A 14,532-nucleotide genomic window follows, 5' to 3' on the forward strand; every position below is an offset into this window, starting at 1 on the left:
CAAGTCAGAGCTGATCTAGGGTGTGGGGATCCAAATTTAGTCTTCTATTTTTTTTAAGATTTTATTTATTTATTCATGAGCAACACACACACACACACACACACACACACACACACACACACAGAGAGAGAGAGAGAGAGAGAGAGGCAGAGACACAGGCAGAGGGAGAAGCAGGCTCCATGCAGGGAGCCTGATGTGGGACTCGATCCCGGGTCCCCAGGATCACACCCTGGGCTGCAGGTGGCGCTAAACCGCTGCACCTCCAGGGATGCCCCAAATTCAGTCTTCTAAACCACTGGTTCTCAATCTTAGCTAAACATTAGAATCATCTGGAGAGATTCTAAGTGGTTTTTTTTTTTTAACATTTTTTTTTATTACTAAAAAACTTTGATTTGAAAAATTTGAAACACTAGAACTAGAGAATATACCAACCATCCAGATTCAGTAACAGATCTGCTTATCAGAACAGATCTGCTTCATCTATCCCCCTTTCTTTGCTGATATATATTAAAGCATATCCCACACATGATGTCACCTCACCTTTCCATACTTCAGAATGCATCTCTAAAAAGCACAGCCATTTTCTTACATATCAAAATGCCATTATCACATCGAACAAAATCAACAAACTATTCCTTGGTATCACCTAATATGCCTGGGGAACTTAAAAAGCTGGGGCCTAATGAAGACAGAATCTTGGAAGGAAGGCCCAGGTACGAGCGTCTTTCCTAAAGCTCCCACACTCCATGATTCTAGTGTACGGCCGAGGTTGAGAACCACTGCCTCATCAACCCAGAATCCTGCTATGGGCCCTAATGTGAGCTCCAAGAATGTGCCTTTACCCCTGATCACATGGTACACAATAAAAAAGCTAAGGAAAAGGTGGCATGCCATAGAACAGGATAAAAAGAAGGAAATAAGGGAAGCCTGGGTGGCTCAGTTGGTTATATGGTGGACACTTTTGATTTCAGCTCAGGTCATGATATCAGGGTTGTGAGACTGAGCCTGGAGTTGGGCTCCATGTGGGAGTGGAGCCTACTTAAGGTTATCTCTTTCCCCCTGACCCAACACCCACTCTCTGGGGGTGGAGGGAAGAGAAGGAAAACAAAAGAATTAAGTCAGCAAGATACAGAATGGGATCTACTATATAATGCAAGGAGCTGAGGCCTGCTCACTTGATCCTCTAGATCCATCAAAGGTCTGAGAGGCCTGGAAAGAGTTGTTCCCAGCTGCCAAGGCTGCTCAGAGGGCCCTTAGCACCTCACACCCGGCCAGCCTGCATTATGCCTCCTCTCTATTTCTAGCCCTTTCTGTACATGCTGTCTCTCTGGCCTAATATTCTGGCAAACTCAGAGCTTTAGCACCTGGTCTTAGGATTAATTAGGCCTTTGGTGAAGGGGTGTGCCAAAATTTCTTGGGCCTTGGCACTAGGGCTTGGGACCACAGTCTTCAATTTTAACTATTTATTTTATTTAAAAAATAACTAAACAAAATATCCAGCAGAAAAGATGAGGCTGTATCACTGCAGCTAAAAATACCTCTACCGAGGGCGTCCACTTACCAGCTCTTCAATTAGAGATGTTACAGGGCCCTCTGTGAGCTGTGCAGAGTTGGCAGCTCCACAGGGGCTCTGGGCTGCTGGGGACAATCCCTGGAGCAGTAACCAGTGACTGCTGGGTGGAGGGGGTGGCAGACAACCAGCCAGCCAACATGATTGGCACACAGAGGTAACTCCCAAGCCCCTCTTTTGCTTTATGGACCCAGTGTCCAAGCCAAGAAACCTCTTGCCTTCTTTCAATGATGGACCAAAATGCTACCTCTGAGGATGCATCAAAGTAACTGGGGAACCTTGAGGTTCACATGAGTGTGATAATAACCAGATGAGATAATGCCACCCAGTCTACCTCAGGGTGTGTCTGTGCTGCCAGACAACTTCCAAGTTTGAGTCAGTGCTAACTAGACACAGGTGAGGCATCTTGGCAGAGTCAGGAAAGTCAAGGAGGAAAGCCTGCTTGAAATGCAGGCCTGACATCTGAAGGGAGAAACTGAGGGAGGTATAGGACTTTATAGTAACTAGGGTTTCTTTCTCTAGGATCTCTTTTCTACGTCCATCTCAGTCCTAGAGGTCATTTAATCTAGCACATTCATTTTTATGTGGGAAGATGAAACCTTAGGGAGGTTAAATGATTTTTTGTCAAGGCCACAGATTTAGTAAATAGACGAGCCAGGCAGGACTTACACATGGGATTTTTTATTACAAGTACAGTGCTTCATCTACTTTACTATGTCATCCCAATGAACGGATCCATTCTATAAGCGTTTAAAGAGCTACTAGAAAAGGTATTTTCAGTATAAGGGACCAAAGAATGTCAGGTGAGAATTCCCTGGATGACCTGGGAATTTTATAATCCCCTGGTTCTGCAGAATTCAAGGGTCAGACTCACAACTGAATCAGATGTTCTGTGGGAACAGCACCACAGATGGGTGATAATTCATTTAGCCAGAGATCCAGAGCCATTCCCTTCATTTCTGCCTGGGGGAGTGGGAAACACTTGACTGGAGGATACCAGGAGAAAAAGGGGCAAGGACAAATAGCTGCCTGGTTGGATGTAGGCACTGACCCTTCTCATTTCTTGACATTGTGTATAACCCTTATGAAAGAATCTGGAAGCTTAAGTTAAGAGCGTGGGATGGTTGGATTAAACAAACAAACAAAAAAAACTCGAAAACATTAAACATTCAGAAGTATATGGGAAGGTGCAGATTGGTTCAGGAAGAAGAGTACAATGCAAAAACAATGTTTCTGGGGTGTTTATCATGGGCAAAGACTGTCTAGAGTCCTGTGTTGTCCAATATGGTAGCCACTAGCCACATGTGGCTATTAAAATTTTAGTAAACATTCTGTGTTAGTCAGTTGTACTAACTACATTTCAAGTGCTCAATTTCCATATGTGGCTAGTGGCTACTGTACTGGATAATGCAGATAAAGAACATTTCCATCACTGCAGAGAAGTCCTATTGGACAGTGTGGTCTATAGACTCTGGTTGTCTTCTTACATTCCTTGCTGGTCATAGTGAGTTGTTTCTGAGAACCCTTTGGGAAAGTGCTGAACTTGGGGAAGCCAGAGGGTACCATTGCTCACTCTCCAGCAGACCTATTAAACCTAGGAACTCAAAGAAGCTTAGAGCAACTGGAAGCATGAATGCCCCAGTGTACTAGACTCACCAGGCCCTAACTCTTCTTCCCTCAGGGCCTTGTCTACTCCTTCACAGCCATTCTGACCTTTGCATATTTTACTTGGTTTCTATTTTACACTGTTTTAATTGATGTTTAATATAGCTTTACTCTGCGTGGTGTTCCAAGCCCCTCACTAGGGGGCCGCTCACAGGCAGAAGCACAATTAATAGCAATCCCCAGAAAATTATGCCCTGTATCAAAGCTGTCATTGTACCATATAAATGCTTATTATTACTATTGAATTCTCCAGCCCTGACACCTCCCTGTGTTTACTAGGTAGCGGATAAACCTCTGTGTTTGTGTCTTCCTTACTCTACCACACCATCCGGATTAAATATAGCCCCTGTGTGTATGTTTAGCTCCATTTAGCTGTGCTTTGGAAAAGGGGGGAGAGGGGACTAAGAGTTAATAAAATTAAATTGCTGGAAAATGCGATTTGTTCCTCCCCCACCTGACAAGCCCTTAAAAGACACACAGACATCACCACTAATGAGATGGGTAAGCAGCCTCAGCTACAAGGTGGGGGTAAGGCCCAGAGCCTGCTAACATGGCTTATGGCTTTCAGATCTGCCTCCTCTGAGAGAATAGAGGGAGCAACCCCAAGAGCAACAGGGCCTTAGGGGCAAGGGATGATACCCAGGGGTCCACCCTGTGGTCTGGCAGAAAGCGACCAGAAAACAGTGCCTGAGCTGAAGTCCTGCCTAAGGAGTTAGAGGGCAATAAATTTCACCTCTGCCCTGCAACTCTCAGTTTGGGGAAAAAAATAAAAAATAAATAAAAAGGCAAGCAATGTAAGCCTCTCCCCAACCCCGAAAGAAAAAAGAAAGCCCCTCAATTTAAAACAGTTTAGTATTCCTTGGTTGTTTCTTTTGGGCATTTCTGAAGCTTAGTTTTTGGCATGAAAAGATAACAGCTTTTCTATGATCACTAATCAGGAAAAGCAAATGGAAAATTCCAGGCTTGTAAGACACCTGTACTCCTCCCTCTCTGGCATGCCTTCTTATCCTGTGTGCATTCTCTCTGCAACCCTGTCTAGTTAAGAGTCTTCTTTACAGAATGCTGAGGCCACGGATGACTTCCTCCTCTGACTTAGCCCTATGTCCTTTTCTTTCTAAAATAATACAATTTAGAGAATGCATGTGTTCACCTCTTCTGTCCACCTCTATTACATACACCCCACTCCATCTTATATGACACTCTCAGTCTTCTCCTACTTATCTGTACTGCCAGTGGATGAACAGGTGGCTGTCTGGGAGGCAGGTGAGGGTGCAGGTAAGATCAATACAACAGTAATGTGCAGATGTTAGCTTTCCTGTGCATGACAATGTGTGTCCCGAGGACTACCTTCCTCATGCCTCAGTTTCTCAACTACTGTGAACTGCTTTGATTGGACTGTGTAACCTCTAGAGCCCTGACAGCTCTCAAAGGCTCTAATTCAGTATTTTGAAGGCTACGACTCAAGTCCTTGGAAACTGAATGGGTCATGTTTATTTCTATTTATAATCCATTTTTAATTTTTGCACTCAATGCTCTATGGAGAAATGTAGATTCTAAATTCTTCTAACCAACAAAGAAAAAGCTCTATTTTAAGCTGTTTGACAGGAAAATATTTCTAACTACATTGAGTTTCCCATATTATATTTGCTTTGCCTTATTCCATCTTTGCCTAAAAAAGAAGTTTCTAAAAAACCATAAATGCTTTTTGTGCTCAGGCATAGCAGGAATGAGGCTGCCTTGGCTGAAGGAAGAAGATGGTGCGGATCTTGGGCCCCAGTGGGGCAGGACTGTTTGCCATCTGCTGTACTAGTTGCCTTGTCTCCAAATCAGGCCTGGTTTGTAGTTTGCTGCAAATATTAGGAGCTGAGCCACTAGCACTTCCCACCCATCATGGCAAGCCTTGAACCCTTTGTACTCTGGCTGCCAAGAGAATCTGAAAGCAGGGGGCCACTTTCCATCTTAGGAGAAAAACATGTGTTATATGTAAATAGATTTTTCTTTTCCCTTCCTCTCCTCATTCCCAGCCATCTTGAATGCTTTAGACTGAAAGGGAGGAAGACCTGTCCAACAAAGCTGAAGAAGGTGATGGAATTGTCAGAGACTTCCCCTGCCCCATCTATGCAGGCCAGAATGGTTTATTAATGATCCATGGGAAAAGAACAATCATCCTGCTGGCAGCTTCACATGTAATTAACCAGCTTCACAGAGAGCTGGCTGCCTTCTCCAGGTCTGGCATCTGCAGACTGCAGAGCTACCTGACATAGTGACAATGGGTTTCTAGTGAAATCTTCCTACTGGGAAAGGGGCATCCAAAATAGTGACCTAAACCCACTGGGCACTCAGGAAACATAACTGTGATGGCAGTGCTCTTCTGGAAGCCTGACTGTGTACGTGGGCTGACACAAAATCCTCCAACCTCCCTGATGGCAACAACCAGCTCTGGGGAACTGCAAATCCCACTGGTCACCATTAATTGCCTGCTCAGGTAAGTGGCTCCCTCTGTTGGGTAGAGGTCATGGAGCAGGGTAAGCTTCCAGGTGGCCCTGGAAATACTCCCCCAGCCAAAACTCTACCCACAGGAGTTTCGGGAATTGGTTCATGCTATGCAAGGCAGCGGACTCAAGCTCTCTCCGCCCCTCCGCAGTGCTGAACAACCTTGCCAGGCGTGGTAGGCAGCAGTTGCTTCTGTGTATTTATGCGTTAGAGAACCAACAAAATTCAAACTACAATACACAAAGAGAAAAGCAGCTAAGTTAACCACGTTTTGCCTCTGTAGTCAGCGCTAACTTCCCTTGTAAGAGCCCTGGGATTGAAAGACTCTTGGTCATCCCACCAGGTGAGTGAAGAAATAAATATTTGCCATTCAAGATGCAGTTTTAAAAATGAGCTCTTTAGTGCACGGCACCAGAAATGTCATTGATTGTGTTTCCATCACCATTTCCAACAGAGAGTCAGAGGTATTTCAATGAGGGAGAACAGAACAACCCACAGACACACATGACCTTCCTGTGCTTGTTTCTCGAGTGGAGAAAGAAGCAGATAAAAACTAAAAACTGTCTCCATTCTCCATCCCCTGGTAGATACCTCTTCTAAGCACTAGAGCCCTTCCTTCACCCCGACTCAAGCTCAAACCCTAGGCACCCCCAATTCCCCTAGGGTGAGCCAAAGTTACTACCTGAAGTCTCAAAGGGAATGACAAACATTTGCATGTGCAGCAAAACCAGAGCTAGTTCACAGGTGTCATGGACTTTTTGCTCCCCTAACTCCATTTACATTCTGTAGGATCATAAAGGAAGGCTGTGCCCTTTAGAAAAAGGGGAGAGGAAGTGCTGGGTAAGGTGGTAGTGTCCATCAACTAATACCATGCTCTCTCTTCTTGAGAATACTGCACGTGTGATGAACCCCTCAAATAAAGCTGTGGAGTTGAACAGGCTCCACAGTCATTTTCTTGCTCCTTACTTGCAGTCTCCTTCCTCACTCAGCTCTGATTACAGGAGCCAAACACAAACTCATTCTTGTTAAAACAGCCTAAAATTCTCAGCTGCAGCTCAGCAACTAACAGGCAGGAAGAGGTCACTGGTGGCCTGGTAGGAAATAGATAGCTCATGATGAATGAATTGGTACTGCCTGCCATTTTTACTTGCCATCACTTTAATCAATAAGGGAAAAGGTGAATTGCTATTGATCTTTTCAATACCTCTCAACAAAACTGTACAAATTACAGAAACACAAGGGGGAGGGTGAAAGCATCAGAGAGGAAGGACAGATGAAAGAAGTCTAGGCAGGGTGAGAATGCTGCATCTTCCCAGTAGTCTCCTCGTCACTGGATGTTAGCCACGGTTGGGTGTATATGTGAATGTTTCACAAAGAGCCCTTCCTCACACCTTGAAGAGCTGGCTACGGAGAGCAGTTTCAGGGCCTCCCTCTCTACTTCATGTGGTTGCTATGCCTCATCAGGGCAACAGGGCAAGTGAAACCATATGGCTTCCCTTGATGCAAGGCTAGAAGTCTGCATGTTGAGAGGTGCTACAGGTCCCAGGGCCTCAGAATTTTTAAAGTTGTCATTTTTGAGTGGTGTCTAGCTGGGCTATCTCTCAACAACTAATATAATTCTGGATGGGAAAACAAGAATCAAAAGCTTTGAGGGCAAACTCCAGCTTTGTCATACTGACCCCCAGCCCTGGGTTAATAGCCAAAAGAAGCCAGACAAAGCTGATAAAGTAGAACTGTCTTGCAACATACTTGGATAATAACAAAGACCATGGCTCCACGAGTTCAAGCCTATCCTTTGAAACATTTTGGGCTGAAAGATACATCATAAAGATCAGAGGTTGGGGCTAAAACGTGAGAATTTTGATCTGAATCCCAGGACAATGACCATGCACAGACACGCAAGATGACATACTGTATGTAAATACGATCTTACCCAGAGAACAGGAAGCAGTACACACTGTTATGACAGATAGGCATAAACAACTAGTAACAGAAAGATATACATTTAAGTGTCTGATTTTCAGGGCTTAGTCCAACCAGCTGGCTATCAGAAAGACTTGTGAGAATCCTTCAGTGCTCTGGGACAGCTTCTGTTTAAGATATAATGCTTATCAGAACCAAAGTCACGTCAAGAAAAGGGCAACATAACAGACATTTTATGACAGGGAGAAAAGTGAAAACTGATATAGCTAATAAGCCCATGAGGTAAAAAATGGTCAGATCTCAGAATTTGTCTTCTGTTTCATCAACCAAGTCGAATTATTCAGATGCAGGTGAGAAGAAAAAAAGCAACCACAGGTTGCTTTCCAGGTCACAGAGTGGCCTCAGCTTGTATGTGGTGATTCGCCTTCTACCTAGGTGGGAAGAACTAGGGCTCCTTGGATCCTCTGCACCATGCCTTAGTAATCACCTTTCAGCTCTCTCCAGGCAGAACAGGGCTGAATGCTCCCGTTCTGCAGATGGTGAAACCAAGAAGGCTGTCACATATCAAATATGAAAGAGAAACCCAACCTTTAAAACCCGTACGTGAAAAGAGTGCAAGCCCTTCAGGATGCTCTTGGCGCTCTTGCTTAAATGATTCTCCAGAGACAATGACTCAGGGTGTAATTGTGTAATTCTGAAATCAGTGAAAACCCAGTTTGCCAGTCCCCTCACCTTCCTCCCACAAATACCTGAAGGGCCAAAACAAGGGCAGAATAAAATGCAAGTTACAAAGCTGCTGATGTGGTTAGAGTGGAAGTGCTGATATTAGAAGGAAGTGGTTAAGTGTACCCTGGGTGTTTGGAAATGGCCACGTCTGCAGCCCTGTAAGCTGATGAAGGAGCAGCTCCGGCTGTCTCTGCCAGGCAGACAGAGATTGGTCCTACACTCAGGAGGTGGGAGCATGGCAGTGAGAGGGCATGAAGATGAGAAACACTATTTAGCAAACACCAGTACCCTCCTACATGGAATCTTCCAATTACGAAAGTGACCCTATTCTAAAATTACCACGTGGCAAGTGGCCAGGCCAAAAATCCATATCCAATCAGTGGTAATGGACTATTTGTTGAATTTCCTCATATAGGATTGCAGCACTGCTATAAAAATCTTGGGTCAGTAGTTTTAGATTTATTTAACCAGAGAGGTACCAGCATCCTAGCATTGCCAGCACCGAGAAACCTGTGCAGGCTGCTGGTAGTGGTGGAGGGACCTGTTGGGTTTTACTTGCATAATCTTCCCCTTCTAGCTGTATATTCAATGCCAAGACCCTCTTCTGGTACCATTTGATAGGAATTCACTGAATCGAGAGAAGGCAAAGAGGGAGGCATTACGCTAACCTGGAAAGAAAAATGGTACAGTGAAGCTGTTTCCAATTCAACTTTTCACTACTGGCTTAATAGATAGCTTTTGTTCTTCCTGCAGTGACTGTCCCAAAAGATTCATCTTGGGTCCTTTTCTTGTCTCTTTCTATCCTGGTTAACACCTAGATCTTTCTTTAGAGCTCGTGCCTGGCACGCCACTATTCTCCAATCCTCAAATTTAATACAGATCAAAGATAAACCTATGACAATCTTAGATTGCTGTGGCCAGGCTAAGGTGGCATGGGGCCAAAAAAGAGCAAATGCTATTCCAGAGGATAAGGAAGCCTGGGCCAGTTAGGACCTAGATAGGCATCCCTATATCCGTGATTTTCATGTCACTGGGACACCAAGAAATAAGCAAGGTCAGAAGTCCTGTGTAAATGGAAAGAAAGCATGGAGAACCCTGAGGATTGGCAGATCATCCTCCAAATACTCATATGGCAGTTCGACTGAATGGCAAATATACCCAAGCCATTATTTCTTAGATGTCTATGAAGAATCTGTAGAATCTTGGCTCTTGGTGAGGGTTGGCCTTACCTCTCCAAAGTCTAGAAGAGGCTCTGTGCACAGGTTAGGACTCTGTGGCCATTACCCTCCAGACCTTCACTTTTCCACTGAATGTGACACTGCCTAGAAAGATGAGATTCTAACATGTAGGACCATGTGGAAGCAGAGGCAAAAAGACCCTGTTTCTGGGATGCTTGGGTGGCTCAGCGGTTTGGCGCCTGCCTTCTGCTCAGGGCGTGATCCCAGAGTCCCGGAATCGAGTCCCCGCATCAGGCTCTCTGCATGGAGCCTGCTTCTCCCTCTGCCTATGGCTCTGCCTCTCTCTCTTCTCTGTATCTCTCATGAATAAATAAACAATCTTAAAAAAAGACCCTGTTTCTTCAGAGAAAAGGGACTAGATAACCCCTGATGGTATTTAGACTGCCCTCTGAGAACTTAAACCAAGGATGGCAAATAGGTATCAAAGTGCCAAATTCACTCAACTGGTAGAAGCTCCTAGGAGTCCTGTTTTAAGAAGATTCTGAGCCCTAAGCCAAAACAGTGCTGTGACTGTAAACATGTGCCATGGGTGCTAGATGGGAGGAGCATACATATTTGCCATCACTGGCTTAGACAGGACTGGTGTGTGAAGAGCATTGGTGAGGACTAACCATTGTTCTTTGTTGATTCTAATATGAATACTGCTCCCAACACATATGCTGATGACCAGCCTACCTCCCTACTTGGTATCACAGTTTGTCCGTACTGAGGTTCTAGTCCTAGATTTTAGCTAACGTCTGAGGGAAGAATTTTCATTCATAATAAAAATAATGACACAAGCTGTTGTTCGCTGAGTGTTTACTATTTAACAGGGCACCACTGCTGGGAATTTTACATATATACATGATTTCCACAATAACCCTAGAGAGAAGGTACCCTTTGCTGCAGGTGAAGGAGTTAGGTTTAGCAGGACTGCTGCCCTGTGCAACTCTAGGAGCACCATTCTATTGAATTTCATTATGCACTGAGACGGTCCTGGATTTAGAAAGATTAAGGATCATGTCCAAGGTCATTCAATGAATGGTGAAGCCAGAACAAGAACATAGGTCTGACTCTGAACACATTACTAATGGAGTTTTTAAGTGACCAAGAAGGTAAAAAACGTCCCTAAATGTTTGAGATGTTGGTCTAAGGATGAACTTACCCTTCCTGAATAAGTGACACATGTTGTTTAGACCCGGTTAGGGTATCTGCTGTTAATTCTCAGGCCTGCTCATAATCTTATTTCATGCACCACAGCATTTCATAACAGACCATTGGTCACTTTCATTTTCAAAATCCATTTAAGTTCAGCTGACCAGAAACTGTCACAGGTGGAGTGGCAAGTGGGAAGTTCATCAATAAAGCCAGATTTGGAACACAGAGAATCTTGTCTAGTCGTTGGCAACAGACACAGGGAGTGAGCATGCTAATGGCAAGAAGAGGGCAGGGCTGCTCATGCTCTAGAACAGTCACTATTATGTCCTTGGAGGAGTCACACGTGAAACACCAGAATGTTAGTATTACCTGAAGAGCAAATGAAATGTACAATCTTTATTCTTTGCTGGAGCTCTGGCAGCCCTGCTATTATATATTAAGGGCTTCGTTCTAAAAAGATATCTGTTGAATTATGTAATTCCAAGGAGAAGATATGAACATTCAGGCAGTAGGTGTGTCTGGTAATGGTTAGGACAAACTGAAAAGTGAGATATGATGCCTAAAGACCCCCAAACATGACAGCATGAAAGCTCACATTCCATTTTACATGGGTGCTGCCAATGTCTTGGGGTCCTGTGTGAAGCTCTTCTGGAAACAAGAGAATGGGGCAAGTCTGCATGAAGTCATCTTTAGTGTGTAAAGTAAGTATGATCTGCTAGTCAGAAGATATGAAATAAAGAACTGTTTTCCAAATTAGGCTCCCAGAAGGAAACGGACAGACTTCACAAATAAGGGACTTCATCTGAAAAAAATCTGGAGCTGCTTTTCTATTCTATTCTATTCTATTCTATTCTATTCTATTCTATTCTATTCTATTCTGGATATTAGCTTCTTTTCTCCCCATTTTTCTTTTTTAAAGAGAATCCTTACCAAAGCTCAAGAAGCAGTGAATACTCAGGATGACTGAAGAGGTAGGAAAAAACAGGCATTATTACTAGGGGCACCTGATAAAACTAAATCAAATAAATGGGGGCAGCCCTGGTGGCTTAGAGGTTTAGCGCGCCTTCAGCCCAGGGTGTAATCCTGGAGTCCTGGGATCGAGTCCCATGTCAGGCTCCCTGCATGGAGCCTGCTTCTCCCTCTGCCTGTGTCTCTGCGCCTCTCTCTGTCTCTAATAAACAAACAAATAAATAAATGGCACCCAGCTCTCCTAGCCCAATCCTAACCTAGGAGTAGTCCAGAAATTTCTTATTTCTTACCTCTTGATAGAATTTTTCCATTTGTTCTGGGTCACAGGCTCTACATAACTATACAGAAGGCAGACCAGGATACACCTGGCAATAGCTGCTGTCCACAGGGATGGCTCATAAAGAACTCTACGTCAGATAGGCAGACAGTACTGAATACCATAGGTGGCAGGAGTTCTGCTTAGCAAAGCTCTGTCCGAAGGATTTTCATGGTCATGTGTTTATAATGATAATCTTGTAGTGAACCAATAAATGCACTCTCCAATGGCAATCAGTGTCCACTATACTCATTTCCAGGCTTCAATTTAGATGAGGTTCAAAGTACGTACTGTGGACCATTCTAGCAGAAAGATCTAAGAGGAAGTAATGTTTGAGCCTTTTGCATTTTTACTCTAAGACTGATGTCGGTCAGAAGTAAAGATGGAGAGAAAAAAAAAAATCAGTCCAGGGACCTGCCTCAACATTGCTAAGGACCTACTTATGGAGGAAACAACATCCGCGAGGTCTAAGGCCTATACTTTCTATTTCCTTCTACTGGTAGGAACAAATTGAACTGGCAGAGGAAACATTAGTGTCTCTGAAGGAAGAGTTCATAGTAGTAAGGACCAATTCCCCAGGGAAAGGAAGAATCCCTCTGCTGAAAAGGATTTTCTTCCTTGAGACTGGATTACATCCTTGAGACCTTCCTACATGTCCCCAAGGAGGCCAAATCCCTTGTGGCCATAAACCTTATTCTACCTTATTCTGTCCCCAGTCCCAACAGGCAGGCTGGGATGTGAACACTAGTCTCGAGATGGCAGTGAGGCCTATCAAACTTTACCAGTCAGCCTGTATGACATAATTACAGGTAATAGGATCTTGGCCAAGCCAATGAAAAATTAGGCCCAGGAGCTATTTCAGAAGAATGGATGCAATTCTATGCTTGACTGGCTATGAAAGTTCCAAGCAGAAGAACAGGGAAACAGACAACAGCTTAAGCTGAGCCAGCAGCTTTGCAGAGAGGAATCCCACTGGAGCCAGCACACTATCGGCACCTATCAGCATATGCTGCTGAACTAGCTTAGGGAAGGCTACTGGTGACTGTCTACCTGGGGAGTTTAAAAGCTGACAGGGGAGACTTAGCAGCCAGGGGAAGGGAAAAACGGGGTAACCTGACAGTATCCTCCATTCTTCATTTTTACCTCACCTCTAAATGAAATGATGCCGTTTTCATTTAGGTGTTGGAATGGGAATTGAGGACCTTCCTTCTAGGGCTTTTAGAGATACTTGGCAAGAGCCAAGAGCCCAGAAAGGAAGGAGCTATAGGTAGGCCGGTAACAGCCTAGTTACCTGCCTAGTTCACATGGTGCTTACAGCCTATCACTGGACAAGAAATGGTTGACTTGAACTTCAAAATAAACCCTTTGATCCACAAAAGCAAAGGACAGGAAATACACCATGGGGTGAAAGAGAGGAGTAGCATACTAGGAGAATGATGAAGGGATACTAATGATTTCTATTTGAATACTAGAAGTTTTTCAAAAACACACATCATGATCTCATTACCTTTAAGTATCTTGGTTGGAGAGCTGGGGAGACCCAGGGATGTCAGAGTCCCAGAGTGATAGCAGAGTCAGGTCTTGATAATGTACTTTTTCAATGAGAAGCGCCTGAGTTAGCAGCTGTGTGTCTGGCTTCAATACTCCAGTCTTCCTCCCTGACTCACAAATGCTGAGATTAGAGAGCCTTCCCAAAGTACTACAAGGAACAACAAAAGAACAGGCCTTCTTCCCAATCTCTAGAGTTAGGTCACAGGGAACCAAGTAGTAGATTTAATGAATGTCAATCTATTAATTATCTCTCAGACACTAGGCGAAGTACAAAGAACACAAGGACAAGAGCATGCATGGATCCTGTCCTTGAGAAGCTTATGATCTAGGGGGGAGGCTGACCCACAGATCGCTTCAATGATATTGGTCAGTGCATGACAGATGTGTGCACAGGACACTACAGGGACCAAAGGAAGGGCATCTCTCTCAGTCTGGGTGATCAAGAAAAGCCTTCTCAGAAAAGGAGTTATATCTTAAAAGGACAGGTAGGAATAAGAAAGCAAAGAGAGGGTGGTTGATATACTGGGTGGGGAGCCTGGGTTGACCTAAAGAATGAGGTGAAATGGAATGGTAAAAATGGGGAACTGGGAGTATAATAAGGTGAGTGAAATGAGTAATGGTGAAATATGAAGCTGGAGAAGTAATCAAGGATATATGTAAACTAAGGAAATCAGACTTTATCCCAGGGACAATGGGGAGTAATATATATATATATATATATATATATATATATATATATATATATATATATACACACACATATATATATATATATTTTTTTTTAAAGAGTTTATTTATTCATGACAGAGAAAGAAGGGGGGTGGGCAGAGACACAGGAAGAGGGGGAAGATGGAGAAGCAAGCTCCTCACAAGTAGCCTGATGTGGGACTCGATTCTGGAACCCGAGATCATGCCCTCATCTGAAGGCAAATGCTTAACTGCTG

General features: G+C 44.0%; 1 protein-coding gene and 1 long non-coding RNA gene across 3 annotated transcripts in view; both read right to left on the reverse strand.

Moving 5' to 3' along the window:
- Nucleotides 1-14,532, reverse strand: part of SND1 (staphylococcal nuclease and tudor domain containing 1) — a 427,586-nt gene that overhangs the window by 77,500 nt on the left and 335,554 nt on the right. The window lies entirely within an intron of this gene.
- The window catches only part of LOC119866555, a 79,278-nt gene that overhangs the window by 58,059 nt on the left and 6,687 nt on the right, over nucleotides 1-14,532 (reverse strand). The window contains exon 3 of one of the 2 annotated variants that reach the window (XR_005369320.1): nucleotides 11,601-13,736. The exons of the other annotated variant lie outside the window; for it this stretch is intronic. This is a non-coding gene — a long non-coding RNA (uncharacterized LOC119866555). Of the gene's footprint in view, nucleotides 1-11,600; nucleotides 13,737-14,532 lie in introns of those variants that run through there. 2 annotated transcript variants of the gene reach the window in all.

Source organism: Canis lupus, chromosome 14 (genome assembly GCF_011100685.1).
Source record: "Canis lupus familiaris isolate Mischka breed German Shepherd chromosome 14, alternate assembly UU_Cfam_GSD_1.0, whole genome shotgun sequence".
In the NCBI taxonomy this organism is placed as follows: Eukaryota; Metazoa; Chordata; class Mammalia; order Carnivora; family Canidae; genus Canis; species Canis lupus.